This window comes from Accipiter gentilis, chromosome 12, assembly GCF_929443795.1.
Source record: "Accipiter gentilis chromosome 12, bAccGen1.1, whole genome shotgun sequence".
Lineage (NCBI taxonomy): Eukaryota > Metazoa > Chordata > Aves > Accipitriformes > Accipitridae > Astur > Astur gentilis.
In genome coordinates this window covers 5,381,288-5,392,385 of record NC_064891.1, presented here as the reverse complement: position 1 = coordinate 5,392,385, position 11,098 = coordinate 5,381,288, and positions in this window count along the sequence as shown.

The window sequence follows — 11,098 nt, the reverse complement described above, 5'->3', positions numbered from 1 at the left end:
GCCTCTGCCTGCAGTTTTAACTTTCTTATCTTGCAAGGCTCTCATCTCTGTACTTTCTCACAATTAAGCAGTTTTCTCAGAAGTCCAAGCCAAGGTTTTGCAGCTGTGCTGTATCACAGCAAGGTCTTAGACCACAGAGAGCCGAATCCTTCAGAAGAGGGTCATGGCCCTATGGTCAGAGCTATAAAAGGTAACTGGAAGGAACTGAAGTACCAGAAAAAATGGCCAGCAGACTAAGCCTTTAAAAAGCTAGCTAGAAAAAGGCTACCAGGTAGGTAAATGGGGAGGAAAAAGTGAAAAGAGGAGATAAATTACCAGCTGGCTGGGCTAGTAGACGGGACACAGAAGTGAAAGTCATTACACAAAGAAATTGTAAGGGAAAAAGCAGAGCACAAGGCAACCTCTGTCTGACTATGACGAAGAAACAGAGATGAGCAGCAGACTGGAGAAGACTCTAAGGGGTAGAAGAGAATATGGTTAAACACAGAAACAGATGAAGACTATTCAAATATGTGACGGATCATCTTTGTACGTCTTCTACTGCTGCTCTTCAGAAAGCAGCCATGTCAGACATGAATTTGCCAAAACGGTCTTATTTATATAGGGCTTATAATGGAATGGCAGAAAAACCTCTGCTTTCCATCGCCTTTGTAGCTGTGGATAACTACATAGAGATTTGGAATAGTCCCACATATGTTTGTAAGATCCAGTTTTTCCCTTGGCCAAATACCACATAATGATCACAGAGAAGATAGCCGAGGATGTAGTTTGGTGCAACCAAATTGTTTGTATCCAAAATGATTTGAGAGTTTTAGCAGCAAAACCAAGACTTGATAAGAGGAGATTTGACCAGAATATTCCAGACTGTCTGATCCCAGTGACATTGGATGGTGAAGAAAGGTATTCTTGCACAGGCAACTGGATGTCTGTGACTTACTGATCCGAAGGACCATCTGGCCATGGAATGCCTGTCAGCATACAGAGAAGCAATAGCACCTGACAGCGTTACCACAGCCTTGTGAGTTCCTGACTCAGCTGAGCAACAAGAGCTGCTCACGCCTTTGCTCCTGGTCCCTCACATATCCAGATCTCTTTTTTAATGCATGAGCACACATGTTGATTTGCAGCTGAAATAGGCTAGAAGCATAGATGTAGCTGCTCAGTTAATTATAACACAGTAGATTGCGATAATCAGGTGAGCTGTAGTTTACCCTGTTCGGGCTGGGACGCGATACAGGCCCTTGGGAATCTGTTTCCACCATCTGCTCTTTGGTGCAGCCTGAGGTTCCTCCCCTCTGCTTGGGGAGGCTCTTTGTACTAGCTAAGCACACCCAGAAAGGGCTGCTCAAGTGGCTGACGTAGGAGCTCCCAACAGTCCTTACCCAAGCAGACTTCAGCCTCCCAACAACTGGAAAACTTCTTCCAGCATCTGACTGCCCGGTCTCCTGTTGGGAATTGTTTCATATTGTGTCTAAATAATACCAGTGAGCCTCAAAGCAGCTTTCCTAACAGTTACTGGTATGGGAAACACATGCCCTGGGGCTTGGGAAAGTAAGCCATGAGTCACCTGCTTGACTTTAAATGCTGGAGGAAAAAAAAAATAAAAGGAAAAGCACCAAGTTTATTCAACGGAGTCAAGGTTTAAATTTTGGATTACAAGCATGAAACAAAGCTAGAAAAGAAAAACACAGACATGACAACACTTACAACAAATCTAACCTTGGTCTGTCCTTCTAGCTTGACCAGGGATTTCTCCGAGGCATATCTTGGCCTGGGAAACCAGGCTGGTGATTCAGCAAGCCATCTCCACTGTCTTTGTCCCGCTTGCCAAAGCTGACTTGTGGCCTTGTTCACCCACAGAGCCAAAACAGCATCCCCCAGACACATCTTCCTCCTGGGCACTGTCTTTCAGAGACAACTTTTCAGTGTAACAGGCACCTCTGCCCCAGCTGCCTCCAGGCAACATTGCCTGAGATGCAGCTGATGCTGTATCTTCTCCCTGCTTCTTGTTTCTTTCAGCACCTCTCACTTCAGACCTCCCTGATCCGGTTTTGGTCTCACAGGAACACAGCACGGTGCGTAGTACAGCACTGTGCAAAATTGTACAACCTCAATTTTGCCCATGCACCAACTTGCCTTTATTTCATTTGAGTGACCTCATTGACAGCATGACATTTTCATTATCACTGTAGCACTTTATAAACCATACATCAACCGAAGGATTAACTACATAAACATCTTGTTAAATTCGCTGTCACTATTTCACTGTGATCTGATGATAATCGCATAACTTATTGCTAATACCAATTATCAGTCTTGACAGATTTGGCATGTATAAAGATTTCTAAAAGTCCCTTCCCGGCATAAACATTTCCCCACCTCCTGATCACCACTGCTTTTGTGTTACCCAGATAGCCTCCTGCTTTCTCCACAGGATTTCTTAACTCTTTCAGCTGATTCCACAGCTGCTCTGCATCCACCTAACTGAAGTGGTCCCATCTGGAAAGGAAATGTAAGCGTGAGTTGATACCATATGATTGCTTCTGGACATGGTACTTCCTAGTGATGTCACACACCTCATGAAAAGTCTGCAGGCAAAATGCATCTTAGCCAGAACTGAGAAGAAGAATTAAAGTCAAAGACGAGGAGTTGATGAAGGCATGGTTTTTTCTTCCTTTGTGGCAGGAAAATTACAGCCACGGACCTGGTTTAATAGTTGACTCATTAAAAGATGTACTACAGCCAAAACTGAAAATATAGAAGCTGGTTTTGGTTTATAAAATTTACGTAAATTATTATGAAGTATTTTTTGTTTAAAAGTGGTAACTCAGCACACTTAATAACAAGGGTGCCAGCAAACTGATAATTTTATCTTTACAAATGCTGGTACAAAAATGTCTTCCAAAAAACTTTTGGCTTCCAGATATGAGAACTAGGTACCTAGCAAACTTATCCTGGGGTTTAGATTTAGTTTCCAAAACTATGGCTTGTCCAGGTGCTTATACTGACAAATAAATTTTGTGGTTAACAGAGGTTAAAAGAGGCACTGCTAAACCTTCACAGGTTTGGAGAAAAGGATATTTGGTAGATTTTGGAGAGAAGTATAAAAGCAGAATTTCTGAATTCAAGCATGCTAGCTAGTGCACATCCATCACATTTTTCAGAAAGCAAAGGATTCCCCAAAAGAGACCAATAGTTTCCAACTATGAGTTTACTGCATAGATTTATCTTGTACCTTTTTGAGAATGAAATTAATTTTGCTTCAGAGCAAAAAAGTATCTCTATATATACTTTTAATGTTAACTATACAAAAAATTTGTTAGACCTTTAGAGTGTTACTACTGTAGTAAAAGCCACACTTCTTAAAACGTGCTAGCATATATTAGCTAACAGATTTGCACAACACTTTAAAACCTCAGGATTCTTGCTTAGGATAAAGAACAGGGAAAGTCTGTTTACAAAGCTAGTGTTGTTCTGTTTGTAAGGTCTAGCATAAAATGGCTTTACATTCATAAAATGGCATTACATTCACCTATTGCTTTACACTTACCCATAGCTCAAAACGTGAATACAGAACAGTAGGACTTAGCTAAATATAATGGATCTGTGATGATTCTACCTGATTATAAAGAACTGTTGAAATTGGATTAACCTGTGAAAAGTGAAGAGACAATGAGTTATGGAGATAGCACTTGATTCTCCCATAGTAAAGCATCTGCTACATTATGCTGTTAAAATAGTGCTACTACTTGGGAGGGACTTTTCACAAAAGAATTGACATCTTGGACACCACATGGTCTGCCCTTCAAAAACCATAGCTAGAGGACAGATATCCTACATTAGCAAATGGACTGCTGCAGCAGTTCACATCCCAGCGCTAATGGCACATTCTTGTCCATCAGTGGCAAAATCCCATCCAGCCTAGCTTTAAAAGCCTGTGTGTGGAGGATAGAATCACTATAAGTTTATCACATCTGAACACGTATTAACATGCTAGAAATTATTTAAATGGATTAATTTTTGTGGCCATATTTGATTGTATAAGTACTTTTTCCCTTTGACTTGCCTGCTTAAGAACTCTCTTAAGCTGTCTTCCAAAACATATCTGCAGACGTTTTTTATACTTGACCTGTTGCCGGTTTTTCAATTTCCTACCCTGGCTAAAATAGCAGAGGTGTATTAATATTACTGAACATTCAAAGTAGTGCTAAAACCAAGAAGTCAGCAAAGGACTAAGTATATCTTCAATGTTTTACATAGAACTAACCAAGAGATCTTTATTGGGGTCATTTCAAACAGAAATACATTTTCAGTTAACTTTTTCCAGAGAAGTACAGATTATATGGGAAATTTTCTGTATTAATCTAGAATATTAAAAAAAAAAACCACAACAGCATTTCATTTCAGGTTGGCTCATACAGAAATTAGTGTATTTCATTTTGCTGAGCCAACTGACATGATTTACTTTCTGGCACTTTAAAAAACAGGAAACTACCTCTCCCTTTGCCCCTGAGGAAATATATTGAGTCCCATTCTCATCCAGGGATGACATTACAAGTTTCTCTCTGGCTGAACTGCTTGATGTGTGGGAGTCCCACAAAAGTAGGTGATTCACAGGAAAATTATTTTTGTAAGGGAAGCATATCTATAAGAGTTTTTTTTTTTTTTTTTTAAAAAAGGACACTTGATCACCCCTCCAAGGCACTCAAAATGGGAAAATCTGGATAAGTACTGAAGTTACAAAGTGCCTTGGGATATTTCAGTAATTCAAGTCATGTGCAATTTACAAACTTTAAAGTAGTAAAATACCTTGTTGAGGTTGAAAATATTTCTACATTTGTAAATTCTTTATTTTTAAGGACTTGATTCCCAGGAAAAAAACCACCTTGAAACATGAGCATTTCATATCAGCAAAGCTTTGCATGCAAATACCAGAATTCCTTGTGCGGGGCAATTCCAAGCCCTGCTTAGTTCTCATAATAGTCCCCTTCACTCCGAGAGGTTTCTGTAGCATGCATCAGGTGAATGTAATTATTACTCTCCTAGAAATTCTTCTATTAACACTTTCTGCTCATACTTCAAGGTAGAGAACATTTCCTCACCCAGGCTACTACTCAATGATATAACTGCAACTTCCTGGAGCTGAGATTTCTGTGTATCAATCTATAAAGCCAAGAAATCTTTTAAGGACATTTCTCAGCTACATCCTGACTGTGCAAATACAAGTCCATGGGGTACCAGGTGGATGCAAAACTTCTCCCAGGTAGAGAAACCTTGTCCTCTCAAAATCATCTTTCCAAGGTTGCCATTTGTGTGGAAAGCACCATGGAGAAAACAAAACAAAACCACACCCCAGAGCAAAAGCAGTTGGGTTTCTTGAATTTCTTTGGACCTGTTGCCCATTGAAATGATTTAAAAGCAAAGAAATTTGGTAGTCTACTGATGTCTAACGTTTCTAAAAAGTACTCTCATGTGTTTACCCATGAGGACACAATGGATTCCCCATTCCAGCTCAGCAAAGAACTTATTCTGCAATCAAAAGGTAAAGCACCCCCTGAAGTTTTTTACAGTCCATTTTTTACCCATGATATAAATCCGGCCACACCAAAACAACCACATCACTATTGCACTGACGACCCCTAAGACTGAGCTTTCGCTCGCATATCACTAAGTAAAACCTGTCAAACTGTTCTATGACCACTAAACTAAGACTAATGACTTCTTCATCAGCAGCCCCTAGGCTTTAGCGAGCAGAAAATGACATTGATCTTAATCAGATCAGACACCAGCTTCTCTCAACTCTATCTCAAAGTCTATTTGATTTCATGCTTCATTATAAAATCAATTAATTGTTTCATTGCCTAGTCATTTAATATGTTATTTATAAAACATATTGTGCTGATAATCAAACGATAGCAGGCAGTCAGGATATTTTGTACTAGTCCCAAACAGCATGCAAGGAAAGCAGCGTTATTTTTAAAAGATGCAGCGTATATAAACCAATGCCATGAGTGAGTTCACCTCATCATCCAAAGTGGCGTGATCAATTGTACCAGCCAGGGGGCATTTTCTGCACAGCTAAAAGCCCTGCTTTCACAGGGCCTTCACAGCCTTTGATAAGGAGAGAAGTGCCGTTCACAAATCCATCCTCAGCATCACCTTTTGCCAGTGCACTTGCACTTCCCTGCAGAAGAGCTCAACCTCCTTAGAGCTGAGAGCCGAAACATCTTCAGTGCAGTGAGGTATTTTAGAAGCTGAAACTAAGCATGGAATACCACGTTAATTAGTAGAGACATTACAACATGCACTGGATGTGTGGAAAATTGAAGCCACCATGAGCCTCTTTTGTTGTTTTGCAATACTTATTTTATTTTCCAAGTAACTTGGAAATTTGAGTGCATGTTTATGGAAAATGGGATCATTCACTCGAGCATGAGTTTCCAAATGAAGTTTATTTTTAAGGAAGTTATTTATAGTTTACTCTATCAAGTTTTTCATTTACATCTAGTTTCAGTAAAGCACCCAGCCGTGATGCATTTGAGTTCAAGATGCACTTCTGAGGATATATATCTAGAAACATTCATTTCAAACAGGACTCTAACACTAGCAAGAAGAGAAGGAAATTGCTAAGCCTGCACATATTCCAAAGAGCACTATGCCTTAGCTTTCCTGAATAAGTGCTCCTATAAAAAAAACCACTTTTTTACCTTGGATTTAAATTCTACAGTGTAGTTCTATCCACTATTCATTTAGTTTATTTTTTGATAATCTGTCGTGTTCTCTTTTTCTGTGACTTACAAATAGTCTTTTGAAGTGGCACAATGACATTACTTTAACCCTGCCCTACTTTTGAGGTATCAATAATTTATATAACCCTGTCCTGCAGCTCTTCTGAAACCATTCCTTATTCATGTTGAAGCTGTACAAGTCACAGTCAGAGCTGAGTTTCATTCAGCACAGTATCCCACTTTTGACACTGACCACCACTAATTATTTCAAAGGACATGCACCAGGACTTTAAAAAGTAGATACGGAATAGCTTGCTGCCTATAGAACAATTTTTTGCCCTATTAATTAGAAGTTGATTCAGGTCTCCTCCCACATTTTTATTTCATTAAATCAATATCATGACAGCTTTTGATAGTTGAATTATCTATGAAAGCATATACCCTTTTTTTGAGACCTAAAGCTCTGGGTGTGTAACAGGACACATCTGACCACCCTGGGACACTGGCAAAGGCAGTCCACTACCTTTCTCAGGCAGGACATCTCCTGTCAGTCAATATGATCAACGCCACAGTTTGGCAAGTACCCTACTGGCAATGCAGGGGAATGACTGGAATTACAAGTGACTGTATGGCTTTCAATAAACTGTCATATTCACCCAGAACACAAGTATTCAAGGGAGAAATACTAATCTCAAGCCAGCTTAAAAGTATCTTACGTTTTAGGTGTTCCTCTGTCTTTCACACAGCGGCAGCTCAAATCCACGGTGTTTCACATCCTCCCTGCTAGGTCCATGTCTGCTGGTCAGGATCTCATTTCTCTCCATTCCTGAAAAGTGATCTGTACCCAAAGGTTATACTTCTTCAAGCTTCTTCACTACTAGTCTGACCTCCTTGCCCAGCACAAAGTCCTAAGAGCTGCATTTACCTGCATTGCTTAACTGCTGAGAAATTGCCTTAATCAAATTTGTCCAACTAATGAAAACCCCAAGTGCGTAAGTTGAGGTCACATGAGGAGGACCACGTCTTGTGACAGATATGCCCCTGTGAATGGAATGAGCACACTGCAATGCTTTATTTGCTGCTAGGGAACCTGCCTCCAAGGGGCCCAACATATTTGGCCTGTTGAGTAGAGCCCTATCTACCCCATGGGCTCCCAGAGTGAGAGGGCAGCAAAACTTCCATGCTTCAAGTGTAGTAAATGCCAACTGGAAAACATTGGAAAATAGGGTCTGAAGGAACGACTCTCATTCTGAACACCTGAGGTTAAATAAGCCTATTTGACAAATCCTTAGCTTTTGGAAGATGAAAACTATTACTCTTCTGGAGCGAGGATGTGCATATTACAAGTAAACACTTGGCCTCACCAAATTGCTGATAGTTTCCATTGACTTGGTGAGGGATTTCATAATTTTTTCATTTAAACTATGTGCTACTAGGAGACGTTTTTATTTAAATATCAATTTCCAATAGTCCTCTGAGGCATAGAGGTCTAATACAGCTGGATTACTTATTCAGCGGTCTTTGTTCTCTTTGCTTGAAAGATACCCATCTCTAAGAATTAGGTAAAATATTTCTTCTGGCAAATCTACTTACAACAGCACTTTCATAAACTTCCATAAGTTAGGATGATTGTATACAATACTCATAAGCTGAGAATTACATTTCCTCATGTGTATCATCCATAAGAACAAGAAGCTTTGCTTCCAGGCTTCTGCCTTCACTATTTCAGAATCAAAGAGTGATTAAGACTTGCTAAATAACCCTCCCATCTTGTAACTAGGAAGGTAGTTATTGATTTCAAATTCAGAGGAGAGTCACTTTCAGGACTGTGCCCCAATAGGGAAGAGAAGAAAAACAGCTGTAGATCATAACGTCAGTGGTTTTGACATCCACGATCTGTCTTCTCGACTCAGTTTATTAAAAATTAATGTCACCATTTGGCCACTGCAATGATGCCACTTAGGAATAAGTGGATTTAAGTCTAAGGTAATCATGAACAGGCCAGGTTGTTTTCACGTTTCTGTTGTGTAGGATTCAAAAGTCTTGTTCAGTGCCAAGAGGTCCCATCAAGTGCTACAGAAATTGAGATTGCACAACACCTTCCTGGAAAAAGTTCTAAATTTGCATAATTCACTTAGGCAGCAAAACTTTTCCCAGAGGATAGCACAAGTCCACAAACAGGTTTAGGTTCTCACTTCTGGTGGGTGTACCTTCACCAGTAACTTCACCAGCTCGAGTCACAGTTCTTGGCACGCCAGTAAAAGAAAGATATGGACTTACTGGAGTGAGGCCAGCCCAGGGCCACAAAGGTGACTGGAGCGCCTTTCATATATGGAGAGGCTGAGAGAACTGGGGTTGTTCAGCCTGGAGAAGAGAAGGCTCAAGGGATCTTATCAATGTATATAAATACCCGAGGGGAGGGGGGTGAAGATAAGGGAGCCAAACTCTGCTCACCAGTGCCCATGGACAGGGCAAGAGGAAATGGATATATATTAAAGCACATGAAACTCCATCTGAACACAACAATACACTTTTTTACTGTGAAGGTGGTCAAGCACAGCAACAGGTTGCCCAGACATGTTGTGAAGATATTAAAAACCCAAAGGTCATGGTCCTGAGCAACTAGCTCTAGCTGCCCCTGCTTGAGCAAGGGGGCTGAACTAGAAGATTTCAAGAGGTCCCTTCCAATCTAAAAGACTCTAAAATTAACACCATAATCTGCAACAGCAACACTAAAAAAAATTCTATTACTGCTATATTCTTGCACATATAATATCAATTTTTGCATCATCTGTAGTTTTCATTGGGCTACAAGTAACTGCAAATAGTTTCTATTGATTAGCCTCCAGTTGGTGGATAATGTAAGGAAATGAGGTCAAAGATAGCTTCAGCAATGGAACAAACACATCATCTGCAGCATTAGTGGTCGGCTAAAGTGTTTGCAACTAAAGTCAGACAAAGGGCAAATCCTCTTTCCAGCAACTCATTGTGCTAAAAGAGATAATCCTTGCATTGCCTGGGATTGCTTTTGGTTCAGTTCTCTGCTTAGGAGAAGGACCTATGTAAAATAAACCTTGTGAGAAAGTGTAAGCTATGCTAAACTTAGAGGATGGGTGCCAACATTTTTACCTTTTTACTTTCCACCTGAAGAATGCAAACACATTCCCGAACCACTGAATAACTAAATCAACAAATGTACTTCTGCAGGTGGCAAAATTCTCCCTTGCTTTTAAACACTAACATGCACATATAGGTACTCCCAAATAAACGTTTACTGTACTTTCATTCCAAAGCACTGTGCTGTGTCTCATGCAGTGTCCTCGAAGCCCTTACCCCTTCTGAACTCTATCAGAAGCTAACTGATCTATCTCAGGTCATAAAGAGAAATGTCACCCTTCATCTTCTACTGGGTATAGAAATCTCCACAGGCAACTCAGAAAAGAGGGCTCCTTACCTAGCTAGCTGGATTTTATCATCTGTGGACTCTTCTCATTTCCTTTCTGGCCAGAATTACCCTCACTCATGGCAAGAGCTCAGCAGTACAAGGTGTAGGCAGATAACACTGTTCCTCTATTTTTTTTTTTTTTTTTTTTTAATATCAGATTCCTTAAATAAATGTACAACTTTAATTTCAGTTACTTTAACTCAACAGCTTTAAAAAGTTTGCAAAATATTATATTAACTTTCAAGAACACAAAGCTACTTTCATTTCTTTCAGTACTGTGGTAAAAAGGTCAGAAGAACACTGCAATGATTTTGCTGTTTCTTTAGAGGAAGAAACAGAAGTGTATTACTGAAAGCCTGTGTAATAGAAGTTTGGCTAAAAGAAAAATTAAAAAGAACTTAGTAAGTTTACTAAAATCTTATTAAAAGTGGAAATTTCAAAGCAGAAAGTACTCAGTAGGGAGCATTTTGAAATGGAAGAAGAGCCATACACAGCTTGGTGAACATATTCTGCAATGTTTTTCTATTGTCTGAAGACAGGAAATCCATTTATTAGGATTATGTATTCTGCAGTAAGAAGCAGATAGTGTTCACCACTTAAGGAGACTCTGCTTTTCACATGCAGCACAGAGGGAAATGATACAGTATCATCTCGTGTTGGGGAACGCAGAAATTGGGAAAAGAGACTAAGGCAAAACTGACATCTGAAAAGAGGCAGCGGTAACCCAAGCAAGTGCTCTCTGGGTCTCTCAGGCATACACCAAGACTGCAAGCCTGCTTGCACACAGGCGAGGATCTGTACAGGACACAGCACTCCGCCTGTGAGCTGCCAAAAGTCTTTGCTCTCACTTGGCCGTGACCGTAGACCGCATCTCTCCAGCTCCGACTGCCACCCTTTGAGGAGGGATCTCATGTCCTGTCTGAGC